This window comes from Oncorhynchus tshawytscha, linkage group LG31 (genome assembly GCF_018296145.1).
Source record: "Oncorhynchus tshawytscha isolate Ot180627B linkage group LG31, Otsh_v2.0, whole genome shotgun sequence".
NCBI lineage: Eukaryota > Metazoa > Chordata > Actinopteri > Salmoniformes > Salmonidae > Oncorhynchus > Oncorhynchus tshawytscha.
The window spans coordinates 9658475-9681092 of record NC_056459.1 but is presented as its reverse complement, the minus strand read 5'-3'; the positions used below and the strand labels follow the sequence as shown (position 1 = coordinate 9681092).

The window sequence follows — 22618 nt, the reverse complement described above, 5'->3', positions numbered from 1 at the left end:
ATGGCCTTACTGAAGAGCTCAGTGGCTTTCAATGTTTCACTGTCATAGGATGCCACCTTAACAAGTCAGTTCATCAAATTTCTGCCCTGTTCGAGCTGTCTCGGTCAACTGTAAGTGCTGTTATTGTGAAGTGAAAATATCTAGGCGCAACAACGGCTTAGCCGCGAAGTGGTAGGCCACACAAGCTCACAAAACGGGACTGCCAAGTGCTGTAAGCGCGTAAAAATCGCCTGTCCTCTCTTGCAACACTCACTACCGAGTTCCAAACTACCTCTGGACGCAACGTCAGCACAAGATCTGTTCGTCGGGAGCTTCGTGAAATGGGTTTCCATGGCCGAGCAGCCACGCACAAGCAAGCCTAAGATCACCATGCGCAATGCCAAGCGGTGGCTGGAGTGGTGTAAAGCTCGCCGCCATTGGACTCTAGAGCAGTGGAAATGTGTTCTCTGGAGTGATGAATCACGCTTCACGATCTGGCAGTCTGGGTTTGACGTATGCCGGGAGGATGCTATAATAGTCTCGGACGGGCTAGGCCCCTTAGTTCCAGTGAAGGGAAATCTTAACGCTACAGCATCCAGTGACATTCTAGATGATTCTGTGTTTCCAACTTTGTAGCAAAGGGGTGGACCAACTCCATATTAATGCCCATGATTTTGGAATGAGCTGTTTGACAAGCAGGTGTCCACATACATTTGGTAGTGTGTGTGCATGTACACACATTACCAAACGTTTTTGAGAAGAGTTTTCAGTTTTTGAGAGGAGCGTGCATCTTGTATAATTGATTTTTCACCATGGCTAACTGGGCGGATGAAATACACCACCAATTTTTGGTTTCAGAATTGAAACCCCCTCAGATAACCCCTTTACTTACCAGCCCCAATACCTCTACTGCCCCTTTTGAAGTTATTGGAGGAAGAGGCCTGCTGTTTTGCTGGAATACCGTTCCTCTGGCTTATTGCGCTCTCCAGTCACCTATTGTAAACAAAGACCTGTCTCTTCCTTTGTTCAGAAGTCAATATTCTTCATGACTAATAGTTATATTTTATAAGCTCTCCACAAGCCTTTTTCTTATGTACATATAAAATTGTATTTTTTTAAGTGTATCTGAATGCTATGGGATGTAAACTGCCTATATATGAAATATAAGCACATCTTTCATTTGGCATCTCTTTGCTAGATTGTATAGTTGAACATGTTTAGTATGCACCAATTTGATGAATAATCATATTTACCATGATTCGACTGTTGTAGCTTTACCTGTTTCGCTACTGCTTTCACAGTTGTGGCCACTTGACCGAGCCATGAATGACTGTGTACTTTGATTGCTTTGATTAAAAAAAGATCAACTGTCTTTAAAACGTTAGAACTGGTATCTGCCACGTGCTTTACCGTGTGTGTTGGATAACCTCAGTCTTCTCAGAGATGGAGAACTCGTGGCTCAGTACAATTTCCTCTGTTTTATGCATTGTTCCATATGTTGACCAGCAGGTGGCACTACACTAACGGACTGAGGTCTGTGAAATGACTGAACAGGGATCATATATCTATATTGCTTTCCCTCAATCCAGTTGTTTTGCTACTAATACAGAATGTGGAACAACTGTAGAGTATCCCACAGTGATATTGAAGCTTTATTAAATACTTATTTTCTAACTCCCTTATTGCTATGACAAGTTGTCATTTATGTAAGAATGCATTTGTACTTTCTATCGAGATAATATAAAATACAAACTCAAGCGATGTGGATCTTGGGTTCAAAGGCCCAGCCACATTTTAAAGGAAAACTCCACTCAAACTACCTTTTTGGTGTTTCTATCAACAATGGACTGATAGTTTTTGGGGGGTAATTTCCCTTCAACTTCCCTCATTTGATGCGTGCATGCCAAGTTCTCCCAACTGTTTTGAATTTGCAATGTTACACTGCTGCTCATGGCACTGCAGTGAAGTAACCTCTTGTGAAGCCTCAAAATGTTTAATCATTTGACTTTTATCATAAAGCATCTCACCAAAGCATATTATAATAGAATATACCTGATCCAGAATTCTTACTAGATCTCTCTATTGGGATACAGTATAGCAGTGTTTTTGTGATAACCGACATCACAGCAGACACCATTTTGAAATCAACAGAACACTATTAGGGACTTTCCTCTTGATAAGGAATGATGATCTTGCCTCAAGTTGTGTACTGAATAATGTAGGATGGTTTTGTATGATTGTTTTGTTATTTCAAGAGAAGTGTATGGACTATTTTTAAGCATCAAATAAATGCAAACTCTTTTATGAGAACTGCTTTTTCTTCTAACACCATGCGGGTTACCCTACAATAACCTGTGTAATAGATGCTTCTATTGTAGTAGGTCATTTCTGCCTGCTGCTGTAACCCCGTTCACATCTGTGTTAAAGGAAAATTCCACCCAAAAATGATCTTTTGGTATTTGTTTCATTAGTCCATTGTTGATATAGTCCCAAAATGTTTTGCATGTCAGCAATCAAGTTATCAAGATATATACATTTCACAATACAGAAATCCCTTGTGAAGGAGTTAGACTTATCTCCCTCCATGGCTCTTAGGGAGAACATTTACATGAAGCCTAAGGGGCTACAGCACAGAAATGGCATCAGTGGATAATGAAGAGGAGTAAATAATTGTGTTCCTCTTGTTCATCGCTCATTCTCCTATTATTCGCACATTAAGTTGAAATTGATTCGAACATGTTTGGATCGTGCCCAAAGAGACTACGTGAGGGATTTAATGTGACTCCATGTTGCTCCTAATAGCACCTTGATTTCCCATGATTTTGGAATGAGATGTTCGACGAGCAGAAACATCTTCTATTCTTATTATCTATTCTTAAAATGACACTGTTATTTACCATTTATTTTTATTTCGCACAAAATAATCTGAAACACAACCAAAACAAACAGCAAATGCATCCAACAAGTGTGTAGAGTCACAAGCTTGATGTAGTCATTGCGTGCTAGGAATATGGGACCAAATTCTAAACTTTTCACTACTTTAATACACAAATAAGTGAATTTGTCTCAATACTTTTGGTCCACTAAAATGGGGGGGGAACTATTTACAAATAGTACTGTAATTTCTAAATTTCACCCAATATGGATGAAAATACTATCAAATTAAAGCTGACAGTCTGCCCTTTAACCTCATAGTTAAAGTGCTGGAGTACAGAGCCAAAACAAAAAATGCGTCACTGTCCCAATACTTTTGGAACTCACTGTATTTCTCTTGTTTCTCTGTGACAATGGACAATAGAGTAATCTTCATCTACAGTGCCTTGCGAAAGTATTCGGCCCCCTTGAACTTTGCGACCTTTTGCCACATTTCAGGCTTCAAACATAAAGATATAAAACTGTATTTTTTTGTGAAGAATCAACAACAAGTGGGACACAATCATGAAGTGGAACGACATTTTTTTTGATGTTTCAAACTTTTATAACAAATCAAAAACTGAAAAATTGGGCGTGCAAAATTATTCAGCCCCCTTAAGTTAATACTTTGTAGCGCCACCTTTTGCTGCGATTACAGCTGTAAGTCGCTTGGGGTATGTCTCTATCAGTTTTGCACATCGAGAGACTGAAATGTTTTCCCATTCCTCCTTGCAAAACAGCTCGAGCTCAGTGAGGTTGGATGGAGAGCATTTGTGAACAGCAGTTTTCAGTTCTTTCCACAGATTCTCGATTGGATTCAGGTCTGGACTTTGACTTGGCCATTCTAACACCTGGATATGTTTATTATTGAACCATTCCATTGATTTTGCTTTATGTTTTGGATCATTGTCTTGTTGGAAGACAAATCTCCGTCCCAGTCTCAGGTCTTTTGCAGACTCCATCAGGTTTTCTTCCAGAATGGTCCTGTATTTGGCTCCATCCATCTTCCCATCAATTTTAACCATCTTCCCTGTCCCTGCTGAAGAAAAGCAGGCCCAAACCATGATGCTGCCACCACCATGTTTGACAGTGGGGATGGTGTGTTCAGGGTGATGAGCTGTGTTGCTTTTACGCCAAACATAACGTTTTGCATTGTTGCCAAAAAGTTCAATTTTGGTTTCATCTGACCAGAGCATCTTCTTCCACATGTTTGGTGTGTCTCCCAGGTGGCTTGTGGCAAACTTTAAACGACACTTTTTATGGATATCTTTAAGAAATGGCTTTCTTCTTGCCACTCTTCCATAAAGGCCAGATTTGTGCAATATACGACTGATTGTTGTCCTATGGACAGAGTCTCCCACCTCAGCTGTAGATCTCTGCAGTTCATCCAGAGTGATCATGGGCCTCTTGGCTGCATCTCTGATCAGTCTTCTCCTTGTATGAGCTGAAAGTTTAGAGGGATGGCCAGGTCTTGGTAGATTTGCAGTGGTCTGATACTCCTTCCATTTCAATATTATCGCTTGCACAGTGCTCCTTGGGATGTTTAAAGCTTGGGAAATCTTTTTGTATCCAAATCCGGCTTTAAACTTCTTCACAACAGTATCTCGGACCTGCCTGGTGTGTTCCTTGTTCTTCATGATGCTCTCTGCGCTTTTAACGGACCTCTGAGACTATCACAGTGCAGGTGCATTTATACGGAGACTTGATTACACACAGGTGGATTGTATTTATCATCATTAGTCATTTAGGTCAACATTGGATCATTCAGAGATCCTCACTGAACTTCTGGAGAGAGTTTGCTGCACTGAAAGTAAAGGGGCTGAATAATTTTGCACGCCCAATTTTTCAGTTTTTGATTTGTTAAAAAAGTTTGAAATCTCCAATAAATGTCGTTCCACTTCATGATTGTGTCCCACTTGTTGTTGATTCTTCACAAAAAAATACAGTTTTATATCTTTATGTTTGAAGCCTGAAATGTGGCAAAAGGTCGCAAAGTTCAAGGGGGCCGAATACTTTCGCAAGGCATTGTACATAGACATTATGCAGCGGTATGTCAATGTAGTTCAGCTGTACTATGGTGGTTCCCAGAAGTCCTACTTTTTCTTGTGACCACCAGATAATCAAAACTTTTTCTAGCCACAGGTCAATCTATGTATAAAGTCATGTATGACTATGTGAATGAACATGTCTGTAAATAATCTTGGATCACAGTGTTCTCACATCTATTTTCTTGTAGTCCGTAAGTAAGAGTGTATGAGAGATGGATAGCCTACACTCTTAGAAAAAAGGGTTCCAAAAGGGTTCTTCAGCTCTCCCCATATGAGGGAACCCTGTTTGGTTCCAGGGAGAACCCTTTTTGGCTCCATGTAGAACCTTTTTGGGTTCCATGTTGAACCCTTTGTGGAAAGGGTCCTATATGGATCCCAAAAGGGTTCACTTGGAACCAAAATAGTTCTACATGGAACCAAAAAGGTTTCTTTAAAGGGTTCTCGTATGGGGACAGCCAAAGAACTATTTTGGGTTCTAGATAGTGTACTGTGTACAAAACTGCCAATTCTGTGCAGTATTTAGGTGCAGTGTTTCTTGTTGACAGAGTTGGGAAAAAATCACTTGTGTACAAATTATCTGAGATGTTTTCACCTTATTTTTCCCATAGACCACTGTGAAAAACTATTTGGTGCTTGCCTACAAGGCAAAGGAAGGGAACCGTTCTCTCAAATAATATCCTTGAACTCATCATCTGATGCCAGTCACAAAATATGTTGCATGAGATCATAACTGATCTCCCCGCAGGAGCAGGGTTCTTTGTGGAGAAGGTCAAAACCATGTGCCCGTGCATCGACTACTGGGGTCTCAACGACATCAGTGAAGAACCGGTACCCCTCATCTCCTTGGCCTTCGAGCCGTTCCAGGGGGCCACCGTGTTCTCAAGCTGGACCTACGGAACGCCTACCACCTGGTGCGGATACGGGAAGGGGACAAGTGGAAGACTGGATTCAACACGGCCAGCGGCCACTAAAAGTGTCTGGTCATGCCATTTGGTCTTACCAATGCCCCCACTGTATTCCAGGCTCTGGTTAATGATGTTCTCCGCGACATTTTGAACCGGTTCATCTTCGTCTACCTTGATGACATCCTCGTCTTCTCCTGTTCCGCCCAAGAACACGTTCTTCACATCTGACAGGTTCTCCAACGCCTCCTGGAGAACCAGCTTTTTGTAAAAGAGGAGAAGTGCGAATTCCATCATTCCGCCATCCCCATTCTGGATTACATCATCGCTGCAGGGAGTGTACAGATGGATCCTGGAAAGGTGAGAGAGGTGGTGGATTGGCCCCAGTCTACGTCCAGGGTGCAGCTGCAACATTTCCTGGTACTCTGCAAATTTTATCGGCACTTTTTCCGGCGTTACAGCACCCTGGCTTCCTCCCCGTCTGCATTCACCTCTCCCAAGGTTCTGTTCACGTAGTCCCCAGCTGCTGACCGGGCGTTCCGGGATCTCAAATACCGCTTCACCACAGCTCCCATCTTGGTTCATCCTGACGCATCCCACCAGTTTGTGATGGAGGCCGACACTTCAGATGTCGGAGTGAGCGCTATCCTGTCCCCGCGTTCTGCCCTGGACCTCAAGTTACATCCTTGCACCGCCTTCTCCCACCGCCCCAATGCCACGGAGAGGAACTAAGACGTGGGGAATCGTGAGCTTCTCACAAGTGAAGATGCCGTTGGAGTGGAGGCACTGGCTGGAAGGGGCAGAACATCCGTTCGTTGTGTGGACCGACCACAAGAAATTGGAATATCTCACCTGAGGTATAGGGAAGCAGGTTCGTCAGGCTCAGCGATCCCAGCCGAACCCCGGGGGGCCCAGATAACCGGATGTTCATTCCTGACGCGGTCCGCTCCTCGGTCCTGGAGTGGGCCCACTCCTCCAGTCTTGCCTGCCACCCGGGCGGTGGGCCCTGGCCTTTAAACGACAAAGCTTTTTGTGGACTACCATGGTTCCTGACGTCTCCGCGTTCGTCGCCGCATGCACGATCTGTGCAAAGGACAAAACTCCCTGGCAAGCTCTAGCTGGTCTCCTTCAACCTCTGCCTGTCCCTCACCGGTTCTGGTCTCTACTTTGTCACGGGTCTTCTCTTGCCTGATTGCAACACCGCCATCCTGACTGTAGTGGATCGGTTTTCCAATGCCACCCACTTCATTCCTCTCCCCAAGCTACCCTCAGCCAAAGAGACGGCCCAGCTCATTGTGCTTCACGTCATCCGGATCCATGGACTGTCAGTGGACATGGTCTTCAACCGGGGTCCTCAGTTCTCGTCATGGTTCTGGAAGGCATTCTGCACACTCATTGGGTCGTCGGCCAGCCTGTCTTCCGGGTTCCACCCCCAGTCCAACGGCCAGTTGGAGCAAGCCAACCAAGACCTGGAGACGACTCTGTGCTGCCTGGTCTCCGCCAACCCCACCACCCGGAGCCAGCAACTAGTATGGGTCGAATACACCCACATCACCCTTCCTTGCTCTGCCACGGGTCTATTTCCCTTTGAGTGTTCCCTGGGCTATCAGCCCCCGCTCTTCCCTGAGCAGGAGGAAGAGGTCGGCATACCTTTGGCCCAGATGTTTGTCCGCTGCTGTCGTCGTACCTGGAAGAGAGCCCGGTCAGCCCTTCTCAATACCACCTCCAGGTATCAACGACAAGTGGATCGCCACCGGACCCTGACTCCCCGGTACCGTCTCGGGCAGAAGGTATGGCTGTCCACCTGGGATCTGCCCCTCCGGTTGGAATCCTGCAAAATCTTCCCCCGGTTGATCTTCCCCCTTTCCCCATCTCCAAGGTCATTGGCCCCTCTGCTGTTCGTCTTCTGTTGTACATCCCACTTTTCATGTTTCCAGAATTAAACCCATGTCTCACAGCCCTTTGTCTCCTGTTTGCACCCTATCTGGATTACTTTTGTTACTTTGACACTGTCTGCATCTGGGCCTTACCTGAAACGTGATAGTATGATACAGAAGACATCAAGCACCTTCAGATGAGCGGGTTCCTGAATTTATTGATAAATCGATTTAGTCAGTTCGTATATAACTATGTATGTGATGTAATCTGTATGCTTTCTGTACCAGCCCCCTCAGATTTGGCATCTGGGTAAAGTAAAATATCTTTGTTGATTTAAGCCAGATTTAACCTTTATATTTATCAGGGAGTCATACTGAGCACAATGTCTCTTTTACAGATGAGCCCTGAATTACAGAAATACACACACAAAATGCAAGAAGAAAGAAAACACAGACAGTCATAAAAAAATAAAGAAAACAATCAGTTAAGGTCCTCAATCAGCTTTCTGAATTGCCCTAGATTTAGAGGCACCAAAAGGTCACATTTAAGAATTTTAAAGATTGTTCCACAAATAGTTATGTCTCTGCTGTTAGGCTACCATTCTCTCAACCATGCTTCATAGTTCACAATTGTATAAACTATCAGTAGAAGTCTATGGTTTTCTGCTGGTATTCTAGTAGATGCCCATAGACTTTGTCATTTCGTTAACACTAGTTAGCATTGGCTCGCAAAACTACCTCTAACTTCCTTCTTATTGGACACAGAGACATAAAGATGGTATCCCCAAGTTTATCTGACTGGGGAAGTAGATAATTTCTGAAGTATCCATTTAATATATACATATGTTCAACCTGCCCAGATAGCAGACGATTCTGGGCCATTTGCAGCAACTGATTGGCACTGCTGGCTTTGCCTCGGCCAGTCCCGTGTGGACCAACAGTGGGCCAAATACGTCAAACAATTTTGTATTCATTGTGGGAGGCCAAATGTTGGCCAAATGTGATTTTTTTAATGAAATATGCACTGTACATCTTCTTGCACTCAACTTTTTATCCCTCACATATGTACATCTAAATTCTCCTTGTTTTATTTAATTTATTTTAACTGCCTGTTTGCACATTCTCTATACCCTTTGATCCATTGTTAATCATCTTTTAGATTGGGTGTTACTATATTTTGCAATTGCTTTGCAAATACTTTCTCTTTATTTCTCTTTACTCTTTATTCACCTCCTCCATCTTGCTCTCTTTCTCTGCTCTGCCCTCCTCCAGACCACCTCATCTGCCCTGAAATGTGCCATCCAGTTGGGCATCATCCACACATTTGGCAGCCTGTGCCAGAGGCAAAAGAGAGATGTACTATTCAAGGACTTTGAAGATGTGGAGAGAATCTCTTTCCCCAGGTGTGTGTGTGTGTGGTTGGTTGATGGAGAGGGAGGTATAGAGGGAGTGAGAGATTCTCAGAAGCAAACTTGTATGGGTCTCTATTATGTTTTTATGTCAATATTGCATTCTGAACAAGTGTAGAATGTGGGCTTGGTCGGTATCCAGATTTTCATATGTCATACTGTCTTTCTCTCATTCCGGGATTTACGGTACTACCCGCTCTAAAAATACAAGAAAAGCCCATTGGGCCTCTATTACCAGAATGCTAACAGAATTAGCACAAACTAATAACAAAATCACATGGATGCTGTTAGTTAAATGCTAATGAGCGAAAATGAACATAAACTAATTGCAATGACAGGAAAATCCTGCTCATAAAGTTATACAAGCATAACTAGTCGCTACCGAATGTCATTTTCACTGTGTGTGCACATTTACAAGCGGAAGTGAACGAGAGAAATTGTGCAAAGGAACAACATTTTGATGGATTCTTTTCTGGAACGTGTATATGGAGCAGATGGGAGAACAGAGAAAGAAAAAAACACTAGTAGGAAGCACAGGGGAAAAATGGCAGCTGTACAGATTACTCATCCAGAGCTTTTTGACTTCTGGCAGAAAGCCTTTATAAGATATCTGATGGGAAACATTTAGTAGTGAATTGCATAATTTCCTCACCTCATGTGCACTGCACAACAGAGACTCGCTGATAGATAATAGAATGCCATGGACTCACCAGCTCGCTTTCTCCCATTGTGCCATTTACAAACAAACACCTGACTGGCTCAGCTGTTCTGGGGAACTACTGTAAGCTTCATAATGTCAAATAATGTGACAGTTGAAATGAAGAACGCAATCTGCTTTATCTCCTGACATATTGCTCAAGTTGACTAGAGGTATTAGCTTAAAGTATCAACAATATTCAAAATGTATTGAAAAACATCAATGAAATAGTATTGGCGGTATTGAAAAATCATCCTGTGGCTTTTTCCAAATACATTAAAACAACAGTGGAGTATAAATTATATCAATGGAGAAATCATTGATGGGAATGTGAATGCGTAATTGTGTAATTAATCACTGTGTTGGTTCCAGTACTCTCTGTGTGATGAGGAACTGATTGAGCTGTCCAACTCTGAACTCAGTGGATCTCAGTTCTGTCTCCAGCGATGACCAGTTCCTCATTAAGACTGTGCATCACAAAGAGGCTGAGTTCTTAAAATAACTACTGCCTGGCTACTTTGTGGTAAGAGAGAGAGTTTGTTAGCTGGTGTGTGCATGTTTTTGATCCAATGTGTACCTTATGTTTTGTGTTTTGAGTTACCAAGTTAATCCCGTTACTCAATTCAAGTATTGGCTTCACTGTCTTCCTGGTTTATTCTCTATGTTTTGTTCTACACTAATAGACCAGTTCTAAAATGGATTTGATTGATATACTTACACCCTCTCTCGTTTCCCCTCTCCTCCTCTCTAGAACCTACACCAGAATAAGAGAACCTTGTCTAATGCCTGGCGAGGCAGACCATCAGGAGAGACTGCCTGGCGAGGGAGACCAGCAAGAGAGACTGCCTGGTGAGGTAGACCATCAAGAGAGACTGCCTGGCGAGGGAGACCATCAACAGAGACTGCCTGGTGAGGGAGACCATCAAGAGAGACTGCCTGGTGAGGGAGACCAAGAAGAGAGGCTGCCTGGTGAGGGAGACCATCAAGAGAAACTGCCTGGTGAGGGAGACTACCAAGAGAGACTGCCTGGTGAGGGAGACCAAGAAGAGAGGCTGCCTGGTGAGGGAGACCATCAAGAGAGACTGCCTGGTGAGGGAGACCATCAAGAGAGACTGCCTGGTGAGGGAGACCATCAAGAGAGACTGCCTGGTGAGGGAGACCAAGAAGAGAGGCTGCCTGGTGAGGGAGACCATCAAGAGAAACTGCCTGGTGAGGGAGACCACCAAGAGAGACTGCCTGGTGAGGGAGACCAAGAAGAGAGGCTGCCTGGTGAGGGAGACCATCAAGAGAGACTGCCTGGTAAGGGAGACCATCAAGAGAGACTGCCTGGTGAGGGAGACCATCAAGAGAGACTGCCTGGTGAGGGAGACCAAGAAGAGAGACTGCCTGGTGAGGAGACCAAGAAGAGAGACTGCCTGGTGAGGGAGACCAAGAAGAGAGGCTGCCTGGTGAGGGAGACCATCAAGAGAGACTGCCTGGTGAGGGAGACCAAGAAGAGAGGCTGCCTGGTGAGGGAGACCATCAAGAGAGACTGCCTGGTGAGGGAGACCATCAAGAGAGACTGCCTGGTGAGGGAGACTATCAAGAGAGACTGCCTGGTGAGGGAGACCATCAAGAGAGACTGCCTGGCGAGGGAGACCATCAAGAGAGACTGCCTGGCGAGGGAGACCATCAAGAGAGACTGCCTGGTGAGGGAGACCATCAAGAGAGACTGCCTGGCGAGGGAGACCATCAAGAGAGACTGCCTGGTGGGGGAGACCATCAAGAGAGACTGCCTGGTGAGGAAGAGTGGTTGCATCCCAAATGGCACCTATATTTCCTAAATATTGCACAACTTTTGACCAGGACCTATAGATAATTTGTTTTATGGGATAGAAATGTTGCTGAGAAGTGCCATACATTTTTAAAGTAACAATCCAGTGTTTTCAGATTTCTATGAAAAATGACCTATAAATTACAATTAAGTGCAATTAGTTTTCCTTCTAAAATGGTTTATTATGTTAAAAAGCAGCTTTTCTGTTTTGGAATGGTGTGGGCGTAACCCAACAGCAGAATGGTGTGGGCATATACCTGTCATTTGCCAGCTCAGCCAATGAGCCAACATGACCTGATGTTATATGAAGGAATAGCAAGCATTTCTGAAACAGTCTGTTTGAGATACAAGTTAAAGGTGTTGTTTTTAAGTGTTTTTTTTTCTCTAACTTATGCTTTGGCCTCAAATATGAGTATAGGATGAGTCAACAACATTATTTGGGTATGAGTTTACAGAATATGCACTTTTAAAATTAAAATTTTCACCTGATAGTTACTTTAATGATTGTGATAACATATGTTCATCACGTATCATGTTGTATGTCAAAATTGTAGTGGAGTTGACTTGAACTTGGTCCCCTACCATTGGTACATGCGCTATACACTAACCCTACTTAATTTCTCTTATCTTCCCTGAGATACTTCACCACCACTTGTCTGTTTGTCTCAGTCCAGGGGCCGTATTTATCAAGTGTCTTAGAATAACAGTGCAGATTTAGAGTCAGATCCCCCTGTCCATATAATCTTATTCCAATGACTGTATATGAATGGACAAAGCCATCGATCACCGGACACCATTCATTCCTATGTGAAGGATAGCATTTCAATAGCATTTGAAGCCAAGGAAGTCAGTTAAGATGGTGCCTCATGGAGACATAACATACACAGTTGAGCAAGTCCAGGAAGTGATGTTGCAGTCTAGCTCAGTGCTAGCTTTCATTGAGAATCTCAAGTTGAAGGCTGACCCCCCGGTCATTAGCAACTAAATTACCCTTATAACTTCTTCTTTGTGCGATTTTAAAATAAATTGGTTCAAGGACATACAGTACAAGTCAAAAGTTCAGACACACACACTCATTCCAGGGTTTTTCTTTATTTTTACTATTTTCTACATTGTAGAATAATAGTGAAGACATCCAAACTATATAATAACACATTAAATCATGTAGTAACCAAAAAAGTGTGCAACAAATCCAAAAGGAACAGACGGGAGCAAGGAAACAAAACCCTGTTAGGTTCTATGAAGAAAATGAACTGACAACAGACAGAGAACACCGGTATAAATACACAGGGGATAATGGGGAAGATGGGCGACACCTGGGGAGGGTGGAGACAAGCACAAAGACACGTGAAATAGATCAGGGCCTGACAGAATGAGTAGGTGTGTCCAAACTTTTGACTGGTACGGTACATCAGGTGTAATAGAAGCAATTATTGGTACCATGATTGTCTTCGATTTTATTTTTATTTACACGAAGATTGACATTTTCCCATTCACCATAATGAGGGATCCTGTTTTCTGAAAACAATGCCTGCAGTACCACGGTCAGCTTTGAACTTCTTGGCTCAAATGAGAGGGGGCAATCGTCCTCCCCTGTCTTCTTCTTTGTAATCTAAAAGGCTAAACTGATCCTAAATTGGTACTCACTGTTTGTCTCTTGAGTCCTGACTCCTTTGTCCCTTCGTCCCCTATAGCTGCTGCAGAGCTTTAAGATCATGGAGTACAGCCTGTAAATGCTACACCAAGCCTACGGTATTTCACACATTTTCCCTGGTGTACTCCTCCATCCCCACTTAACTGTTTCTTTGACCCCTGCATATTGTCCCTCTGCTCTTCCTGTAGCTGCTGCAGAGCTTTGAGATCATGGACTACAGCCTGCTGGTGGGGATCCACAACCTGGAGCAGGCAGGTGGCTCGGGAGCTGGCTGGAGAGGAGGCAGGGGGGCAGCACACCAGAGGGGCCAGAGTTCCTTCTACTCCACCACCATTGATACCATCCAGGGAGAAGCAAACGGCTCTGGGTGCACGGGACACGGAGGACCAGTAAGTATCCACTTTGCAGTCCTGGCTGTATTTCAATTTTCATCCCTTCTCCTAAAGTGTGTACTCCCCCTCATGTATTTCAAAGGAATGGACTGGTGTGAGGAATATGGTGGGAAACTCCTTCCAGCCATGCCTGCACCAATCCAAAGCTTTTAAATGCATAAGGGGGAGTGAACGAGTGCACACTTCAGGAAAAAGGAAGAGAATGGGAACATAGCCAGAGTAGAAGTCATCTCACCCCTCCCTTCTTATTCATACACTTAGAAAAAAAGTGCTATATAGAACCTAAAAGGTTGCTTTGGCTGTCCCCATAGGAGAACCCTTTGAAAAACCCTTTTTGGTTCCAGGTAGAACTCTTTTGGTTCCATGTAAAACCCTTTCCACCGAGGGTTCTACATGGAACCCAAAAGGGTTCTATCTGGAACCAAAAAAGGTTATCCTATGTGGACAGCCAAAGAACCCTTTTGGAGCCCTTTTTTCAAAGAGTGTATGGTGGATGTCTTTTTCTATTATATATTTGTCGTTCCATGATGATAGTTTGTGTTTTCTACTGTTGTCTAGTTTTACATGCCAAACGAATGTCCCAAGCTAATCTCCCTCTCCCTGTCCAGTGAAGATGCCCATGTTGAAGAGCCGAGTAGGGACCCAGGGGTTCCTACGGAGGGCCTTTACAGCCGGCTCCAGAACCTCTTCGTTCCCCCAGCCAAGAAGCAGCAGCAACCTAGAAGTTCCACACAGTACAGAGACCGTGACAGAGGGAGACAGCATTGAGGGAGGGAGACAGAGAGGGGGAGAGGGAGGGAGATGCCCAATGAGAGGATTGCATTAAATATTCTGCAAAAGCATGCATGCTTATGATTGGACAAAGTCAAAACTTGAAATTATAGAATCCAGGCAAAATGAGGCAAATTAGCTGAGAGGTGTATAGATAATCTTTGACTAACAAATTAACAAGAAATGACCAACTTACCAACAAGCAAGGTAAGTAACAGCTACCAGACTGAATTACATCTAGTTCATCTAGTCTTTTTTCAGACACGATGAACACCAGAGGCAGCGGAAAACGCCAAAAAGATGACAAGCCTGTTGCTAGCACGAGTGGTAAGTCTTAGGTAAATTGCTGTAGAATTAATTGAAGCCCATATGTTCAAAATCAAATAACATTATTTTCAGTTTAATGAGTAATAGAAGAGGGTAAGCCAGATAATGAGAATCAGAGCCATATATTTAGGGTGCAATAGAATGTTGTGGTGTCATGTAAATGTATCATAATGCAGAAGCCACAATGTCCCAACTCTATCCATAAATGATGGCTCTGATGGGAACTAATTTCATTAATGACTTTAAGATGATACTTTGATGGCCGGAGAATTTAGCTCGGTGACAAAAAAACGTTTTAACAAGAGTATGATGTCTCATTGAATGTTCTTTTTTTGGGAGTTGCTGCAGGGAATATAAAGAATATTAGTAATTACATTGCCTATTAGCCAATGGTACGTTGGTACATTATAGTTACTGCTGTATTCAGCATGGTCAATATGATGAATGGGAAATGACTTTGAAGTTGTGATCCAACCTGCAATTAAAACATGAGCATTGTTTGAAAGGATCTTTTTTTTTTTTTTACTATTTTGATTGCACATTTAACAATAGAATCTGTTTATATTGATGCTAGTGTGTCAAAATGTAGGCAAAACATGAAAAATAACTGGGATTTTGCAGTTTTCATTCAAACCCCCTTTTTAAGTGGAGGATGGCCATTAAAATATCCCAGTAGACAAGTTGTGGTTATGCAATGCATGGGGAGCCTACAATAGCCTCACTTCCATTTGATTAGAGAGAGAGAAGCAGTCTGGTGGGCGGGAGTCCTGACTTAAAATGTGTATCACAGCTGATCCAAAGCTGAGAGCTGAGCTTACAGGCAGAAGACAAGAACAAAGTGCTGCTGTACACCATAACCAGCTTGAAGGAAGACAGACAAGGTCTTCCTCTAAAGCCAGCTGGCTTCCCCAAGAGGTACATAATCTTTTAATTAACTTTTACATTTAAATTACAATTGAGAATCAGTCTGTCCTAAGATTAAAAGGTGGACTGTATTGTTACGAGTATCATGATTTCAAACGCTACATTACTTATTTCATTTGCTGCTTTAAATAGTTAGTCTGTGTGTAAGGTCCGACCAGCAGTAGGCTACATGCTCGAATCAGGCGGAGACTCCAGCAGCGAGGGGGAATCAACCAGGGGACTGCAGCAGGGACTCGTCCTCATCAACTTCCTCTGTCTCTGTGGAGGAAAATCCATCAAAGAAGAAGAAGACACAGCTCTGAGGGTGAGCGGAGAAGAAGTAAGTTATGTTTTGTTTAAAAATGTTGTTTTCACAAACTACCCAATTGTACTACCTTGCAATTGATCCCATCCTACAGTAAAATAAGGTTGTTTTCCCCATCAAATGGAAAAGTACACACTAATGTTTTGTTTTGTTCTGTGTTTTCTATATTATTGTGAAAACAGTGAATGGTGTTATGCAGAGGTACAACCATATCTGCAGGAAGTAGGGGTGCTGAAGGTGCTGCAGCACCCTCTGATAAATGTACATACATTTGACAAAATTATATAATTACTCCTGTCTTGCATAGTTGAGAAAACCGCGATTTGGGCAGTTTTATGCGTTGCGGCCATAGAAATAGAATCCATAGAAGGGTGTTGGAACCTCTAACACTGGTAAACGTATGGTACACTCAAGATGGCTGCAACTCCTGACTTGAATGGGCACGGACAATCTATGGATTCTAGTTCTATGGTTGAAAATGCAATTGCGGTAAAAACTTAGATTTTGGAAAGCAAAGGCCTATTTCTGGAAAGAGAATACTAAGCTAATCTGTCTTTAGGAGCTACCACATGTTTTCCCAACAACTCCAAATAAAATGTCACATTTCTTGAGGGGGCAAATCAAGTCTATCAACCCCTACACAAATGTCCATGAATACATATTTATTTGGACAGTTAAGCTAAAACTTTTAGTTTGGCTCTATACGCCAGTATTTTGAATACGAGATCAAATGTGAGAGGACTTTTAAATGAGGTGACAGTCGAATGTCACCTTTTTATATGAGGGTATTTTCATACATATCCGATTAGAAATTAATGCACTTTGTGTACTGTATCTAGTCCCCTCATTTGAGGGTGTCATAACTATTTGGACACATTTACTTATAGTGTATTCAATTTAGTAAAAAGTTTAGTGTTTGGTCCCATATTCCTAGCATGCAATGACTACATCAAGCTTGTGACTCTACTAATTTTTTGGGTGCCATTGCAGTTTGCTTTGGGTGTGTTTCGGATTGTGTTGTGCTCAATAAAAATGTATGGCAAATAATGTATTGTGTCATTTTGGAGTAACTTCTATTGTAATTAAGAATATAATAATATGTTTCTGAACACTTCTACATTCATGTGGATGCTACCATGATTACGAATAATCATGAATTTATCGTGAATAATGATTGGTGAGAAAGCGAAAGATGCACAAAGATCATGCCCCCAAAACATGCTAACTTCTCACCAGGTTAAGACAGTTGTGTAAACTTCAAACCACCTTTCAAGACACAAATGTCAAGATACAACTTTAAATTTAACAGCATGACAGTAATAGTAGTACATGCTATATTGCATATATATTGAGTATACAAAACATTAAGAACACCTCACACCTACTGACCAGGTGAATCCCGCGGAAAGCTATGATCCCTTTCTCATGTCACTTGATATATCCACTTCAATCATTGTAGATAAAGGGGAGGAGACAGGTGAAAGAAGGATTTTTACGCCTTGAGACAACTGAGACATGGAATGTGTATGTGTGCCATTCAGAGGGTGAATGGGCAAGACAAAAGATTTAATGGGGTAGTAGGTGCCAAGAAGTGTCAAGAACTGCAATGGTGCCTGGTTTGTCACGCTCAACAGTTTCCTGTGTGTATCAAGAATAGTCCACCACCCAAAGGAAGTCCAGCCAACTGTGGGAACCATTGGAGTGAGTCAACATGGACCAGCATTCCTGTGGAACGCTTTCGACACCTTGTGGAGTCCATGCCACAATGAATTGAGGCTGTTCTGAGGGCGGGACTGAGCTTTGTGCTGAGCGGGACTATCATTTGTTTTTGACCCAACACACCACCATGGCTGTGTAAGGGCTATTTTACCAAGAAGGAGAGTGATGGAGTGCTGCATCAGATGACCTAGCCTCCACAATCACCCGACCTCAACCCAATTGAGATGGTTTGGGATGAGTTGGACCACAGATTGAAGGAAAAGCAGCCAACAAGTACTCGGCATATGTGGACCTCCTTCAAGACTTTTGGAAAAGCATTCCAGGTGAAGCTGGTTGAGAGAATGCCAAGTGTACAAAGCTGTCAAGGCAAAGGGTGGCTACTTTGAAGATTCTCAAATCTAAAATATATTTAGCTTTGTTTAACATTTTTTTGGTTACTACATGATTCCATGTGTGTTATTTCATTGTTTTGATGTCTTCACTATTAATCTACAATGTAGAAAATAGTACAAATAAAGAAAAACCCTAGAATAAGTAGGTGTCCAAACTTTTGACTATGCAAAACTCCTTTAAAAAGGACAGCTTATGATAATAATTACAATTACATATACAGTGGCAAGAAAGTATGTGAACCCTTTGGAATTACCTAGATTTATGCATAAATTGGTCATCAAATTTGATCTGATCTTCATCTAAATCACAATAATAGACAGACAGTGTGCTTAAACTAACAACACTCAAATGATTGTATTTTTCTTGTCGATATTGAATATGTAATTTAAACATTCACAGTGCATGTTGGAAAAAGTATGTGAACCCCAAGGCCAATGACTTCTCCAAAAGCTAATTGGAGTCAGGAGTCAGCTAACCTGGAGTCTAATCAATGAGACGAGATTGGAGATGTTTAGAGTTGGTTTGCCTTATAAAAATCACTTACAAAATTTGAGTTTGCTATTCACAAGAAGCATTGCCTGATGTGAACCATGCCTAAAAAAAAGAGATCTCAGTAGATCTAATTAAGAATGGTTGAGTTGCATAAAGCTGGAAAGGGTTACAAAAAGTATCTCGAAAAGCCTTGATGTGCATCAGTCCACAGAAAGACAAATTGTCCATAAATGAAATAAAATAAAATTTCAGCACTGTTGCTACTCTCCCTAGGAGTGGCCGCCTTGCAAAGATGACTACAAGAGCACAGTGCAGAATGCTCATTGAGGTTAAGAAGAATCCTACAGTGTCAGCTGAAGACTTACAGAAATCTCTGGAACATGCTAACATCTCTGTCAACGAGTCTTCGATACGTAAAACACTAAACACGAATGGTGTTCATGGGAGGACACCGTGGAAGAAGCACCTGCTGTCAAAAAAAAACATTGCTGCACGTCTGAAGTTTGCAAAAGTGCACCTGGATGATCCACAGTGCTACTGGCAAAATATTCTGTGGACAGATGAAACTACAGTTGAGTTGTTTGGAAGAGACACACAACACTATGGGTGGAGAAAAAAAGGCACAGCACACCAACATCAAAACATCATCCCAACTGTAAAGTATGGTGGAGGGAGCATCATGGTTTGGGGCTGCTTTGCTGCCTCAGGGTCTGGACAGCTTGCTATCATCAACGTAAAAATTAATTCCCAAGTTTATCAAGACATTTTGCATGACAATGATAGGCTATCTGTCCGCTAAATTGAAGCTCAACAGAAGTTGGGTGATGCAACAGGACAATGAACCAAAACACAGAAGTAAATCAACAGAATGGCTTCAACAAAAGAAAATACGGCTTCTGGAGTGGCCCAGTCAGAGTCCTGACCTCAACGCGATTCAGATGCTGTGGCATGTCTGTTATGAACTGCTCTCTTGAGGTCATCCCAGTTTTGTAAAAAGGAATGGTCCAAAATTCCTCCTGACCATTGTGCAGGTCTGATCCCAACTACAGAAAATGTTTGGTTGAGATTATTGATGCCAAAGGAGGGTCAACCATTTATTAAATCCAAGGGTTCACATACTTTTTCCACCTTGCACTGTGAATGTTTACATGGTGTGTTCAATAAAGACATCCAAAGGTATAATTGTTTGTGTGTTATTAGTTTAAGCCGACTGTGTTTGTCTATAGTTGCGACCTAGATGTAGATCAGATGACATTTTATGACCAATTTATGCAGAAATCCAGGTATTTCCAAATGGTTCACATACTCTTTCTTGCCACTGTATGTTGTATATTTTGCAGAGTAGCCAGGACTGTCACTCCTTCGGTCACCACATGTGGACTGCCTTTGCTGCATTTATATCCTGAACCACTTCATTTTGTAATCCTGGTTTATGACCGGTAGGAACTAAATCAAATCAAATGTATTTATAAAGCCCTTCTTACATCAGCTGATATATCAAAGTGCGGTACAGAAACCCAGCCTAAAACCCCAAACAGCAAGCAATGGAGGTGTCGAAGCACCAAGACGACTGTAGAGCGAAGTATGCTGATCGCACAGGGAACGGTATTTTACATAGTTCAGCCCTTTATGTCTGTGAAAGTGGAACCAGTGAACAGCAGTGATGAAGCTTTGACTAGATTAGTATGTGGCATCCCTCTAACATTTGGGCAAGATTCCCAACTTCCCATACATCCTTTGTGTTTGTAGATGACTTTTCTTCTGCCAGATGCCTTTTAAGATATTGCGCTGAAGACCATTGTGTTATGTTCTTTTCCCATTGAAGACCATTCAAAAAGCCGACAAAAGAAAATAAATGACAAGGCTACTTCCTGGTTAATGAAGCAGCTCTGTCATAGTATATAAGGCATACTGCATAGACAGCATACTGCATCAAAAAATAGTAACAGCAAAATACATCCAGTTTTGCTAAATACAGTATGTTTGGCATGTTTCCAGTTCACGTTGTTCTAACGGACTATGTAGCATAGGCCAAATGTCTTTAGTCATCACATAGCCAACATTTACACTTCTCCAGAAATACAAAATAACTCAGGCTCATTGTATGTGCGAGGCACGTTTTCAATAAGAAATATAAATCTACCGTTGATGTGGCATGATAGGACTGAATAATTTAAATACCTTTGGAGGACGCGTCTTGGCTAATCGGACGAGAGGCGCTCTTTGGAAATTGGGATGAATACTTGAACAAGCTAAATGAAGGAGCCTATGCAGGTATGGGAATTGTGATTAATTTGAATAATGCGGGCAAAAACCTCCAAAATATATAAGGCACTCTTACGAGTAGATAATTGACAAACCCTTTATTGACTTAGCTAATGGCTAATACAAAAAAAGACACACAGACTCATTGCTGTTGAACCAGCCTTCGTTATTGTAGGCTACGGAGGGCTTGTTTTTAAAAAAAAAATCTAATTAAACAGAAAACAAGCAATTGCCACTGGGTCACCAACATCATCGCATCACTCGTTCCATGAGCATAATGGTCACGTGCATGGATGGGGGCTTTACGCACATCCAAATAAAATAACAGGAGCGTCACCTTTTAAAAAGTTTTGGTGATGAATATTTAGACCTATTCCAAGGCAGTCTCATGAGCAAAACCCTTTTATTGATCGACTCGGCTGTTTGGCAAATGCATTGGGCAGGATAAAAAAAAATAGCCTTCCTTATTAAGGGGAGATGAAGTTATGCATGGTTTTCAATCAAATAAAACGAAATGGGAAAAAAAAACATGTTTTTTTTATGTTTCTAAACACGAGGTTCATCGGCACAAATTGGCACTGTGCATCACTGCTGGATAGGCTGCACTGATGGGACAGGCTGCGTAGTTTGACAAGAGCAGCGCCTTGCACCATGCCCAGACCGGACGCGCGCCATTGTGCGAAAATTGATTTTGTCCCCCCACACCAAACGTGATCAGGACACCACAGGTTGAAATATCGAAACAAACTCTGAACCAATTACATTAATTTGGGGACAGGTTGAAAAGCATTAAAGATTTATGGCAATTTAGCTAACTAGCTTGCAGTTGCTAGCTAATTTGTACTATTTAGCAACTTGCAGTTGCTAGTTAATTTGTACTATTTAGCAACTTGCTGTTGTTAGCTAATTTGTCCTGGGATACAAATGTTGTTATTTTACCTGAAATGGACAAGGTCCTCTACTCCACCAATTAATCCACACATAAAACGGACAACCAAATAGTTTCTAGTCGTCTCTCCTCCTTCCAGGTTTTTTCTTCTTTATATGGTGATTGGCATCTAACTTTCATAGTATTACCACAACCGACCCTACCGACCTCAGTTCATCGTTCAATCAACCACGTGGGTTTAAACAATGAGGAGATGGCACGTGGGAATCTGCTTCTATAAACCAATGAGGAGATGGGAGAGGCAGGACTGGCACCGGGTTCAGCATCACAAATAGAACTGACTTCTATGTTAGCGCTGGGCAACACAGAAGCTCGTTGGCGCCGCAAGCAGTGTGGGTGCAATGATTGAATAACATGTATGTGTACATTTATTTTGCAACGCTCGTGTGACTCGACTGGTGTGGTCAGCATGTTAGCACCAGCTGGAAATAGAGCCCTATGACTGAATTGAGATGGAATTGACCCCAACCCTCATACATACAGTATATAATTTACTCTGTATGTTGGCTACAAGGCTAAGACCAAGAAAGAGAATGGTGCTTAGCATCAGTCGGTAACATGTGAGCACCTCTGTAATATGCTCTAATCCAACAATATAGCCTATCCAAGATAGTGGGAGTAGATTTGTTTTCCTCCATCCCTTCCCAGCCTTTACAGGATAAATGCTGCCCTTTTGTTCAACTGTCATGAATGCTTTCACACCATTTATTCCCCTGAGGAGTTGGATAGTAGAGACGGAGGCGAAATCAGTATTTTTGCTGACACTCAACCACAGTAACAATACCTTACC

At 42.4% G+C, this 22618-nt stretch overlaps 1 long non-coding RNA gene across 1 annotated transcript; it reads right to left on the bottom strand.

Annotated features, from left to right (window-relative positions):
• Nucleotides 1–14093: 14093 nt before the first annotated feature.
• On the bottom strand, nt 14094–21969 carry LOC112229275. Its single transcript, XR_002950159.2, has 3 exons — nt 21819–21969; nt 15862–15964; nt 14094–14402 (listed from the first exon to the last, which is right to left on the bottom strand). It is a non-coding gene; the product is annotated as an uncharacterized LOC112229275 (long non-coding RNA).
• Between the last annotated feature and the right edge of the window lie 649 nt (nt 21970–22618).